At 38.9% G+C, this 9,254-nt stretch overlaps 1 pseudogene; it reads right to left on the bottom strand.

Moving 5' to 3' along the window:
* The window catches only part of LOC115069264, a 124,822-nt pseudogene that overhangs the window by 18,611 nt on the left and 96,957 nt on the right, over window positions 1-9,254 (bottom strand).

Raw genomic sequence — 9,254 nt, forward strand, 5'->3', positions numbered from 1 at the left:
TATATATTTAAATTCTTGTGAATATTTAAGCTAGTGCTCCTGGAAAGTGATGAATAGGCATAAAGCCAATCACAAGAAAAGTGTCTCAAAAAAACTGGGGCAACAATCTGCCAATGTAACTCTTACTGTTATTTTGGCCTAAAATCTTCCAGTTGTGGAAACCATGGTATATGCCCACAATTGATGGTCATTTCCATAATCAAATTTGAAATTTTGGTCTATGTACATGGCCCACTGAATTAATTTCATAAACTTGACCCATTTCTAATAGTTATTAAGCACATTTTAGATACATTTTCTGTTTTTAAAATAGTTTTAGAAGGATAAACAAATTATAAATAGATAGGTAAAATGCTAACTAATAACATTCACTTTAAGTAAGAGATTCAGGTAGTCCCCAGAAGAGGTGCTACTTTATTACCGTGAACTACAGATACCATAACTCTTGTAGGAAAGTGCAGATAGTGAATGAATACCTTCTGTTAAAGCAGGGTTACCTTGAGGAGGTGGAACAGAAATGTACCTTATGAATATTTCCTTTGCAATGAGAGCTTAGAAAAAATTTCAAGTAGACCATTAAAAATACATGCATGATAGTGATCTCAGAGTGACAGTCTCCAGAAATTCACTTTCGTAAAAGCAATGAAAATACTGGCAGAAAAGGTCAGAACTGAAATTTTCAGAATTGTAGTAATGAATAGACTTACAATAATCCAGGAAATGCTCACTTAGGAAAAACAAGTGGTGAGGCTTGAGAGATGGTTCAGGGACTGAGAGCACTGGCTGCTCTTTCAGAAGACCTGGGTTGGAAACCCAGCATCCACATGGCAGCTAACAACCGCAAGCTGGATTCCAGGGGCTCTGACACTCTCTTCTGGCCTCTGTGGGCACTGCACAACACGGGTGTACTTACACACATGCAGGCATACCACTCATATAATTAAAATATATTTTTTAGAAAAGGAAAGAAAGACAAATGATAACATAATCTTGGTAGGTCATAAAACAAAATGAATAAACATGACAATTAGAGAATTTTGTGGAGAAATTGGGGCAGGGGTGATAGGGAGGTAATTGATGAGGGTGGTCAGTAGGCACATATGGTATACATACATGAAATTGTTTAAAAAAAAGAAGTAAAAATTAAAATTTAAAAAGCAAGTAAGTGTGGGGGTTGGAAAGATGGCTCAGCAGTTAAGAGCACTGACTGCTCTTGCAGAGGGCCCAGGTCTGATTCCCAGCACTTATATGGTAGCTAACAACCATCTGCATCTCCAGTTACACGGGATCTGACACCTTCTGCCGGTCACAGGCTTTCCACTACACATGCAGGCAAAACACTCATATACACAAAACAAACTAAATATTTTTTGTTGTAAGCAAGTGTAAATACTTTTAGTTTTATGGTGTTTTAACCATCTTTTCTTTCTGTCCTCAGCTCCAAGGTTGCTTTGGAAACCACAGGCCTACAGTCTCAGTGACAATCAGCAGTCTGATGCACGTCAGAAAGGGCCGGTGGCACTGGAGGTTCTTGGAGGCTTCTTTTCTAGAAAATGGTCTTTACTTAAAGGTCTTTGATTTCTTGGAAAGCTCCACGATGCTATCTTTATTTGACCTGTCAAATACTTGCTTAGTGAGAATACCTTTTTCCTCAAAGGTATTGGTAAAACTAAAAGAAAACAATAAAAAGAATCACTGTCAATAATTTTATACTGTGGTGGTAGATAATGTTATGGAAAATGGTAGACTAATTAAAAAGTTAAAAAACAAAACAAAAACTTGAAAATGAGTTGTCCATAGGAGAACTGAGAAGGAGACGGAGAAAGCTTTGATTTCCTGAATTCTAGAATGACATGCATAGGTGCTCAGTTCTATTGGTCAGGCTTGTGCAATTGCTCTGGCAAAAACTGAGAAAGTCTTAAGCTCTCATTAGTAGTTAACCTCAGGGGTTTGTGCATGTGAAGAATAAAGGTTAAGGCAGAGTGGTAAGAGTGCCATGAAGCCATGTCCCTTTATGCAGGCAGATCTCCTTGGCAAAGGCTAGGAGACTCTTAAGAAGCCTCTCTCCAACTCTAGCTGAGCAGTACGGTAACAGAGCGGAAAGCCCAGTGGCCATACTTCATACCATATATAAAGTTAATTCAAAATGTATTATTGAGAGCTTAATGTTGCGCCAAAAATTATACAACACTTCAAAGAAAACAAGGAAAAATAATTGTTACATTGGATAAGACAGTAGTTTCTTAGATGCAGTAGCAGAAGCATACGTGGTCAAAGAAAAATTACTGTTCTTTAACAAAGTAAAAAGCTTTTGCATCTCTAAAGACATTATTCAGAAAGTGGCCAAATTATCCACAGACTAGGACAAAATTATTTGTAATCATAACTGGAAAAGTTCTAGTTTCCCCAATATAAAGACTTCTCAGAATTCAACCATAAAAAAATAATATGGCAAGGATGGGCAAAGAGTTTGAATATAAATATCTCCTAAGAAGAAATATAAATGTGGATTGAACATACTAACAGATGATCAATATATTATCATTTTTATTATTTTAAATTTTGTTTATTATTTTTATTTTATGTGAATGCATGTATTTCCTGCATGTAGGTAAGTACACCTGTGTCGTGTAATGCCCACAGAGGACAGAAGAGGCTGTTGGATCCCCTGGGACTGGAGTGATGGACAGTTGTTAGTTGCCATGTGGGTGCTGGGATTTGAACCTGGGTCTTCTGCAAGAACAACCAGTGCTCTTAACTGCTGAGCCATCTCTCCAGCCACGATCATTAATATTATTAATTAGGGAAATGCAAACCCAAATCACAGTGAGCTTTCACTTAAAAAATATTATCAAAACAAGTAAAAAAATGGAATCTTCAATATTATTGGTGAAACTGTAAGTTGGCACCTATACGTTATCAAGAGAATCATGAACATATGATCATACAAAATGTCCATGAATGTTTATTCATCTCCATGAATAATTATTCATAATAGCCATGTAGTAGAAAACTCACGAGTCTATCATCTGATGAAAGCATAATTCATATATGTATATACATACATATATATCATACAATGCGATAATAGGCATAGAGACTAATAAGTACTGATACTATTATAACATGGGTGAACTTTGAAAACATGTTAAGAGGTAAGCACCACACATAAAGGCCCTATATTCCCTGAAAATATCATCTGAATTTATAATATTCAGTATAGTATATAGCAATACTACATGCATGATATATAACAATTATATATGCTGATTAAATATTATATATGTGAAAGAGCTAGAATATGCATCTCCACAAAGAAAGCTGCTTCCTGGTGCTCAAGCTATGGAGGAATGGGGAGTTACTTTTACGGGAACTATTAATGGCACTGGAGTTTTCTAGAGTGATGAAGCTTGCCTAGTAATTTATAGCCTTGATGCTTGCAAAATTTTGTAATTATACCAAAATCCATTTAGTTGTATACTTTATATGGATGAGTTTTATGTTACGTGAGGTAGATCTCAAAATAATAATTGTAAAAAGGATGCACAGAGATCAGTCTGGAAAGAGTGTGAGTAGCTCAGCACAAGCTGTCTCAGAGAAACAACTTCCAGAAGAGTCTATGAAACCAGTCATTTATGAGCACTCGGGTGTGACCAAGGAGCTGTCCCACTGTCTCTGCCTGCATCTGCAGTGTACTGGGCATAGGCTCTGCTGGAGGGGAGGCTGACTCTAAGCACTTAGAACTCTGATGCTCTGTGGAGAAGACTGACTGGAAGTTCAGTGTGTGAAACAATGGAGTGACCAGTAAAAGAAGCCTGGTAGGTGTAGAATAGTAACAGGCGAAACCTGTAAGTTAACAAGAAAAAAACCTCAGTGAAAACTAGGGAAAACTTGGAAGAAAACTTCTCAGTGCTGGCGAAGTTTCATGCTGACCGTCTCAGTCCCTTATAGGCCCAAGACTTTAATCAGATCACACTGTAAAGCCCTTTAGGCTTCAGTGTTGTTGCAAACAATACAGCAATCAGCTAGGAATTAGTGGATACTAGTAGCTCAGTATGATATCCATGATGGTACATCAGCCAGAGCAAGATGACAGAAAACACAAAGTGAGTGCTGATAAAACCACAGAGCTCTCAGGGAAGAGTCTCCGGAGGAGCAACAGCAGGAACTGAACCCCAGGGAAAACCAGTATCACTGAAATAGTGAAGTCAAATATAAAACAAATAACAATGCCAACAGATCAACAACTACCTCCAAAGAGGTACGTTTGAGTAGTCAACAGTTAGGTAGTCTATTATTTACAATGCCAATTCTTAAAAATCTATTTACGCTTTTTAATGTGTATGAGTGTTATGCCTGCATGTATGTAAGTATGTTCATGTTGTGTAATGCCCATGGAAAACAGAAGAGGATGTTGGATCTCCTGGAACTGGAGTTACGGATGGATGGTTGTAAACCGCCATGTGGGTGCTGGAATTTGAACCTGGGTCTTCTATGAAAACAGTGTTCTTAACTGCTGAGTCATCTTCCCAGACTGAATTCTTCAACAAAATTTTGTGACATATTCAAAGAATTCAGAAAGTGTGACCCACGTACTACATGCAAAATGAAACTGCTGAGAGTGGTTGTTCCAAACCTGCCCACAGAGCCAAAGAAAACCATATGGAAAGAAGCAATGAAGCCATGACGACAACATCTTGCCATGCAGGAAAGATCAAGAAAGGACTTTGTTGGGAAGTATAACAATCAAAATAAGAATTCGTAAGAATGGCTCAACAGAATATCTAAACTGTTAGAAAGATTCGCATCCTTGGACATTCTGTTGAGATTTTGCATTTAAAGAAGAAAAAGGAAAAGGAAAAACTCAGAATTTCACAGAAATGTGAGAATGCATAGCTTTTTACAGTTCTCACTTGAGTGGTGGGAGCATATCATGTTCATCTTTTTATGTTTCCAAGTTCAACATGGAGACATCCATTAGCTATACTCACCCTACTGTGAATAGAAGTAATTTATTGCTTACCACTCAAGAAGGCCAATGCATTGAGAACAAATTGCTATAGGAAAACGTTTTGAAAATATCTGGAAAGTTAGAAGCCAAAGAAGATTGAGGGAATCACAAACAAAGACCATCTTGTCTGAGGTTGCAGGAGCAATGCTCCAACAGGTCATAGGGGGAAACCCACCTTACAAAGAGCCGTGGGAAGGAATATTCAAGGGGTAGGTACTAGATAGGTCCCAATTCCACAACAATTCAAAGTTTGGGAATTCTAAGCTTGTGTGGAATTCAGTTTAGAGGCCACCAGATCTTCTAGGTTCTGTAAACTTAACAAAAATTACTGAATACAAACTGTTAGGGCTTACACCCTTTTAGTTCCTTTTCCCAGGAATCGTTAATTCTGCAGTGAGTTATTTGGGCAGAGAAGGGGAAAACAGAAACTTTGAACTGGCAGAACTAGAAACTTTCACCCAGAGGGCAAAAGGGTAACTGAAAGGACATTGCTGCTGGACAAGAAAGGGAACTGAGACTCTGCACAGAACAGTTTAACCTGTAAGGTGGATTCAGTAGCAGGTGTCCTCAGCAAAGGCACTTGGGAGACCAGCAATGTGTGCCCAGCTTTGTAACCTCTGAAATGAATGGCCTTTAAAAATCAAGGAAAAGCAAATGGGGCTGTAGTGTTTGCCCAGGCCAAAATTCAAGAGCACTGCAGTGAGCAGATATCATGGAATTTATTGCTCCTATCTAACTGGAATTATGCATACCTTCTCATAAGAGCCCCAAAGGAGGTAGGTTGACACATCCAAAGGGCTAAAAGCAAAACCTGTCAACACAAACTTTTACATCCAGCAATAGCATCTTCAAAAATGAAAGCAAAAGGTGTTTTCAGAATAAGTAAAAACTGAGAAATTTTTGCTAGAAAATCTGCTTCTCAAGCAGAAAGGAAGTGATTCCAGAGAATAGTTTATATCTATAGTAAAGTACATAGATAAAATTAATTCACAGCTGACTAGCAAAACAAGTGCTGTTGCACATTTTTCTCCTTTACTAACTGATTTTTGAAAGCAAATGCATAAAACATATGCTTATAATTATATTTTGGGGCCCACAACATATGGAAATGTTATCTTAGAATAATACCAGGATAAAAGTGAGCGGTCACAAAATTTTATTGGAATGAGGAAATTACATTGAAATACAGGAAGAAATGGAAAGAAGAGGGACTGATAAGATGTTTACTACAACCAGTTGTAACCTTCTGGCTTCTGTAAGAGCCATGAGGACATTAGCAGTAATTGTAAAATGTATGGATGAGTTTTCAGGATTTACATATATACAATAAAGGGTCAAAGGGGAACAGAATTGAACCAGAACAACTTTTTTATGTCTCTCAGAAATACTTTTATCTCACATAAAACTGACAAGCTAAGATGTGCCTTATGAACTCTAGAACAACCAATCAAAGTAGTTTAAGCAGGCTGGAGAGACGGCTCAGTGGGTAAGAGAACTGACAGCTCTTGTAGAGGACCTGTGTTCAGTTCCCAGAACCCACATGGTGACTAACAACTATCTGTAACTCCAGTTCCAGGGGATCTGATGCTCTCTTCTGACCTCTGTGGGCATAGTAAGACATGGGTGCATGGATACATACAGACAGTACACTCATACACATAAAATAAAAATAATAAAAATTTTAAAATAAAATATACAGAAAGAAATAACTTGCAAATGAGGTTTCTGAAGAGACTTGAATAGTTTCTCCTGTTTTGTTTGTGTTTTATTTATCGTTTTATTAAGGCTATGGAATAGAAACAGGGTCAAAATGGGTTGGGGTTTAGTCCCCATAGTACTTGCTTTGTGGAATATTACAGACCCCTGACAGCATTGCAGAGTCAGATTCCTGTTTATAAACCAGGGATGCTAGCTCCTGACTTATTAAATTGTCATGATTAATTCTGTTAAATAGTTTCACTGATACTAACTGTACTGGTTGTAACAGTAAATCTTAGTTGTTTGTATCGGCTTCTACATAATTTAACATTTTGGCAATTCTGGATGTTGATACTGTTTTCTCTGAAAGTGAAATGTGAAAGTAATCAGAGACCTCATCAAGCCAGTGGTCTCTGTCTGAACACCTGCCTGCTGCTAGCAGAAGCGGCTGGTATGGTTCCTTTGAAGTTTATTGTCACATAAGCTAATGCTGGATGCTAAGAAGTGATATTTCTCCCAAGCTGTAACCCAGTTCAAAGCCCAGTAACGGGGTGTACAGCTGCCCAAGGAGAGAAATGCTCCTGAACAGGGGAAGTAGGATCTCTCAGCAGTTAAACCAAGGTGAAGGGTGGGAGAGTCAGAAAACAGATCAGAAGAACAAACTCATTCAAATGTTAAACTGCCACCTGGGGAGCAGCACTGCCCAATGAGCCCAGCACACCAGAGCAAGCTTTCCTTGGACAGCTGCTGCATGGGAAGAGATTCCCTTCAAGACTGCAATCTGGTGGTGTGCCTTTTTTGAACTCTCATTCTAGAACCTTAGTAAATCACTGATGGAAATGTTGGATTGAGTATATCCCTAGCCACAAGCAGAGTCAGCCCTAAGCACAGGCTTAGAAATCTAAATTTACACTACACATACCTGCTGTCACTCAGCAAAAGCTACTTGGCCAGCCCATCCTGATGAAGTAATACCTGCACATTCTTGAGACTCAAAGGTCCCAGGGGCGTGGTGGACACAAGAGGCCTGTGGGGAGAGTTTGCAGGAGGCTCTGGCACCGAGCCCAAGAAAACTGACACAGGATAAAGAAGCAGATCCTCACAGGAATATTCTGCTCAATACCCGAAAGAGCTCTAGGAGCGAACACAAGACTATTGCCAGGTGTTAGCTACACAGGTCACTCTAGAAGAGCCGCGAAGGGCACACATGCTGTGCAGAGCAGCTGTAGGTTCAACCACTGAGCCGGTCCATGTCCACCTGAGAGGCTGCCCACGAGGTCGGTAGACCTTGTTGATCTGGTGACGTTATGAGTGTCCAGCATGTGACCACGAGCTTCCAGCATGTGACCATGACATTGCAAACTATTAGAAATAATGCGTGAACACAGGGAAAATGTAAGACCCTTAAAACCATTAAGATACCTATATTTTCTTGTATGGCATGTATGATAATAGCAGAGAGTCCATTCGGGTAATGCATCACAGAATAACGTTCACCATTTGCAAATAAAATAACTGAGTGGAAAAAATAGTGCATTTCGGAATTAAATATATGTCTACTAAACAAAGGAAAAGTCTGTGGGCCAGGAGTGCTGGGGCATACCATTGATCCTAGCACTCGAGCAGAGACAGGCAGATCTCTGGGCGATCTAGATCTGTCTGCATAGAGAGTTCCAGGCCAGCTGGGGCTACTGGAAGGCCCTGTCTCAAAAAGAAAAAAAAAATTAAATAAGACGTGTTTTTTCTAAATATTTATTATTTTATGTGCAGGTCTGTGCCTGAGTGTATAGATATGCACCACAGGAATGCAACACATGACTACACAGGCCAGAAGACAGCCTGGGGTTCCCTGGAAGAGGAACTGCAGGCAGTTGTAAGTCATCTGATTTGAGTGAGGGACCTGAACCCAGATCCTCTGCAAGATCAGTACCCACTCTTAACTGATGAGCCATATCTCCAGCCCCCCATTCCAGGCTTGGTGCTTTTTCCATATAGTCTTTATCATTAGTCTGTTGAGGTCCCCAAAGAAGCTTGATGAGATTTAATCTGTATTCATTGGTCAGAAGACCAAGTTAGAAAGAATTAACATTGACAATACTGAGTCACTCTTTTCATAAACATGAACTATCTCTCCATTTAAGTATTTATCATGCATTTTATTAGTTTATTGAGGTAAACTTCATATTCTGTTTAGATCACTAATCTATTCCTGCCACAACTAAGATCTACAGGGAGCTCTGTTCTACTTTCTGTGACAACTTTCTTTTGTTGATGAATTTCAGTCAGAACTCAGTAACATCAAATTGCGCAGGTAGACTATGGATGGTTTGCTTGTTCACTGCCTCCTCCATTCTGTTTTAACTGTCTGGGCTCTCCAGCTCCTTTGTGCTTGCTGTTTACATGACATGCATTTTCTCATACTTTAAATTTAAGTGTATTAGTGTGTTTGAATAAAAAATATATCTCCCACATTATTTAGCACAGCCTTAAACCTTGTTTTTTAATTCAATCTATCCTCTATTGGATTATTTTGGAAGTCTGCCTT

This window comes from Nannospalax galili, unplaced genomic scaffold (assembly GCF_000622305.1).
Source record: "Nannospalax galili isolate Female #2095 unplaced genomic scaffold, S.galili_v1.0 scaffold512, whole genome shotgun sequence".
In the NCBI taxonomy this organism is placed as follows: Eukaryota; Metazoa; Chordata; class Mammalia; order Rodentia; family Spalacidae; genus Nannospalax; species Nannospalax galili.